Raw genomic sequence first — 4,864 nt, 5'->3', positions numbered from 1 at the left:
TTTTATCGTGTTTTTTAAAATGTGAAACATGTTAATTTAAGTTAAACCTTTGATTATTATTGTTACGTATATTTGTTAAATTTTCAAATCTCTTCCCAAATTCTCATATTAATCGTATTAAATGTCAACTTTTATATTCAATTGTGAATTTATTTCATGATACAACCATATTTCGTATGGATTATATATTATATAAAATATCTTATTTAAAAAAATAATAATAATATAAAATACACCAAAAATATAATGATAGAAAATACACATATAAATATAATATTTAAAAAAATATTCTAAAAAATTGATCAACCAAATCAAATTGATTATTTTATAAAAATATAAAAACTATCAATGGATATATTATCGGTTCTGACAATTATTTTAACTCTAAGTTAAAAATGAGATAAAGGTGAAATAATTCATTGCCATGGATATTAGTATTACGGAGGTTGGACCTGTAAATATTGTGCAAATAATGGTAGATAATGTATCAGTTTGTAAGCAGAGATAGTCTCAATTCTAATCTTATTTTTAGCAGCTCACAGAATTGGCCTCCATTTTAAAATTCTTTAGTTGTGATCTCTTTCGGTATGTTTTTATTTAATTTAAAAAAGAGTGACGATATATGTTTTAATAATGTAACATAAGACCTCATGATGCATAATCATTCAAATAGATTATTTTCATTTGTCATCTAAATTATTAAAATGAATAATTTCCAAAGTTGAAAATTATTTCTTTAAAGACTTGTTTGAAATTTAGGGCTATTTATTTCAGTTTTTGTAAAATAATTTTTACAGTGTTACATTTTTTTTGTTTAAAAAAAGTTTTAAATAATAAATTAGATTAAATATTTTTCTTAAAATATTACTCTAAGTATTTATTCTTTTGCTTTTAAAATTTTAAAAATTTTTAAAAATCATTTAAATTTTAATTTATTAAGAATAATTTTTTATAAAAGCTATTTTTAAAATATATTTTTTTAAAATAGTTTGTAATTTTCACTATATTTTAATCTTTAATACTATAAAATTGATATTTTAATTTAAAATATGATTTTTTTATAGAATTTTAAAATTATTTTATAAAAATTATGGTCTTTTTATGCTAAAATGATATGCTAAACCAAGTCTCTTAATAAGTGTTAATAGTCCCATATCATTTTGTTATATGTTACGTTATGATAAATATATTAAATCGTTACTATAAATATATTAAAGAAATTTTTTAATTTAAACATAATAACGTAATTATTTGTCATCCATCGATGGTATTTTTATGAACGGGCAAAAAATGGAAAGAAATTTAATCTCAATTATTAAATCATCTTTCTTGCAAACAGGTAGGATTTCTCAAAAGAAAAGAAGAGCAGATTTTAGTGTATAAATATCAAATTATTCAAAATATGTCATATATTTCAAAACTACATGCATTATATACCAACAATATTTGCTATAGAGCTCTCCATTTATCAAAAGAAATGAAGAGAAATCGTTAAATTCAACAAATCTCTTTTTCTCAATTATTCCGAGGAAATTGCTAAACCGATGATATTACAACAAACTTCAAATTTTTTCTTGATAATGGTTTAGTCATCATATCAGAATCATTATTATCTATATGAGATTTAGCTAACTCCAACAACTTAGCATCCAAAACATCACGTATTTAATGATATCTCACATCAATGTGTTTGAACATATTATGAAAAGTCAGATTCTTACCAAGATGAATAGCGCTTTGACTATCAACAAGTAACACATTTTTATCTTGAACAAAATCAAACTCCTGCAAAACTTTCTTCAACCATAGTAACTCTTTGCATGCTTCGGTAATTGCAATGAACTCAACCTCTGTAGTAGACAATGCTACACACTTTTACAATCTGGACTACTAAGCCACATTTTCCCCTGCAAATTTTATAATGCAGTTCGAAGTGGACTTTTTGGAATCAATGTCTCCAGCCATATCAGAGTCAGAGTATCCCCACTAGAGTAGGCTTATCTCCCCCAAAACAAAGCCTTGCAGAAGTAGTACCGCGAAGATACCTTAAAATCCATTTTACAACATTTCAATGCTCTCTACCTGGATTTGACAAAAATTTACTGACTGTACCAACAACGTGTGCTATATCTGGCCTTGTACACACCATTGCATAGATCAAACTACACACAACAGACACATAAGGAACACGTTTCATATCAAACGCTTCATCTTCACTTGAATGACTTTGATTAGAACTCAACTTAAAATGAGTAGCGAGAGGAGTGCTTATTGCCTTAGAATTTTTCATTTTGAATCTTTGTAACACTCTTTCGATATAATGTTCTTGTGACATCCAAAGTTTCTTCTCTTTTTTTCTGTCACACATGATTCTAATGTCAATAATCTATTTAGCTGCTCACATGTCTTTCATGGAAAATAACTCCCCCAATTGCTTATTTAACTTGTTAATATTAGAAATATTTTTCCCTAAAATAAGCATATCATCAACATATAACAATAGGATAATGAAGTCATTGTTAGAAAATTTTATAACAAAGACGCAATGATATGAAGTTGTCTTCTGGTATCCTTGATCACACATAACAGACTCAAACTACCTTGGAGCTTTCTTCAACCCATATAAACCCTTTCTCAATCTACACACATTATATTCTTTACCTTTAACTTGAAAGCCATCGGGTTGTTTCATGTAGATCTCTTCCTTCAAATCACCATGAAGGAATGTTGTTTTCACATCCATTTGCTCAGCCTCTAAATCAAGAGTAGCAGTCAAACTCAACACGGTTCTAATTGATGACATCTTTACAAAAGGTGAGAAAATATCATTAAAATCAACACCCTTTCTTTGATGGAACCCTTTCACCACTAATATGGCTTTATATCTTGGAGACTTAAAGTTGCTCTCATGTTTAACTCTATAAATCCATCTGTTTTCCAAAGCTCTTTTTTCCTTTAGGCAACTTCACTAAACCATAAATATGATTATCATGCAATGTTTTCATCTCATCATGCATTGCATCCATCCATTTTTGATTTTCATCACTTTCCATGGCCTCTTGAAAACACTGGGGTTCACCCTCATCAGTCAAGGTCACATACTCATTAGAATTATACCTTGTAGAAGGTTGTCTATGTCTTTAGATTGCCTAAGTTGAACTTGAGATCCTTCTAGAGCTTCACCAAGATTCTCATCTAGTGATATATCGCTCTCCCCTTCACCATATCGCGACTTCGAATAAGCTTCTTCCTTATAGGATCATACAACTTGTAACCAAACTCATCTTGTCCATAGCCTATGAAGATACATTATCTTTACTTTGCATCTAATTTGGATCTTTCATCCTTTGGAATATGCACAAAAGCCTTACAACCCCAGACTCTCATACAATCATACTTGACATTCTTTCCAAACCAAAATTTGTCTGAAACTTCATTGTTCAAAGCTATTAGACGATAGTACCGATCTAGAAGGGGGGTTGAATAGATCAATTTTGAAATCAAGCGCTTTTTAAAAAATATTTTCAAACGGTTGCGGAAGCACCCTAGATTTAAATCGTCTAAACGATCCTTTTAATGGAAAGATCGGATATACGTGAACCGAATGGAATTACTTAAGATAGAGAAAATCAACCCCTATCTAAATCAATCAATTAACTACTATGATCCTTGATATCGTTACCTCTAATAATGCTCAACACAATAAGAGATCAAGGAAAATATTACTAAGTTTGTGCGAAATTAATTTTGTCAAACACTTGGTGTGCACTTCACACAAAGTATCAATTTCACTCAAGTTGAATGTGCAGAATTTTACTCAAACAATTTATCGAACAATTGATATGCACATCAATGAAGCGATATTGATTTTATGATTAATTTCACACACAAAGTAATTAATATAGAATTTAAAGAGTTAAGGGATAGAGAGAACAAGACCGGATTTGTTGAGGTTGTTCCCCTATCGTCCTCGCTTAGGGTACGTCTGCCCTCAATTCTAAATCTAGAATTGAGATATTTTTATTAACACGTTGCAAAGTTAATACACGAGAACAAATGATCACTGGCTATCAACCCCTAGAGTTGTTGCAGATCCTATTGTATTCTCTCCCCTTGATTCGAGTTGAACCAAGTTCTTCAAGCACTTCGAATAAACCTCTGTTTACCGCTACCTTATTGGAAGAACACCTCGTTCTCCAAAACTTCAGCTCGGCTGATTTCGAACGCAAGTTGCTTGAACCCTAAGATTTCTTCATAATCCTCCGTTTACCGCTACTGGTTTGATCGAACCTTCCGTTCTTCAAACTTTTCACTCGGCTGAATCTGTGAAGCAAAGGTTAGTGCAAAAACCCCCAAGTCTTGACGGACAAAACCTCAAGGGTTTTATTTAAGAAAAACCCACACAAAGTCTCAACCAAAAATAAGATAATCCAATCTTATATGGACGTTATCACAGCTGCAATGCACAATGCTCAACAAAGATTATTATGTGTGATTATTGAGAAATGCAACGAAGAATGAAGATAATGAGCACTTTGGTGTATATCTTTCACTTTTCTTGTTCGAATGTTGAAGAAGAGACATTTGAATATTTATATGATGTATGGACAAATAACTAACATAACAGAAAATTTTCACAAAGTTACACAACAGAAAATTAAGTGAAACCTGTGACGAGTCGACTCAAACAGAGTTTATTACATGGTTGAGTCGACCTATGAGTCGACCTGTTCGGAACCATCGCAATATGATTGGGAAATTAGTCGATATATAGAGTGCATGAGTCGACTCATTCAGGTTTTCCAGGAATGAGTCAACCTGTTCGGACCCGAAGGTTTTGCTCCGAGTCATGAGTCGACTCACA

This window comes from Lathyrus oleraceus, chromosome 7 (genome assembly GCF_024323335.1).
Source record: "Lathyrus oleraceus cultivar Zhongwan6 chromosome 7, CAAS_Psat_ZW6_1.0, whole genome shotgun sequence".
Taxonomy (NCBI): Eukaryota; Viridiplantae; Streptophyta; class Magnoliopsida; order Fabales; family Fabaceae; genus Lathyrus; species Lathyrus oleraceus.
Note: the sequence above shows the minus strand (reverse complement) of the source record.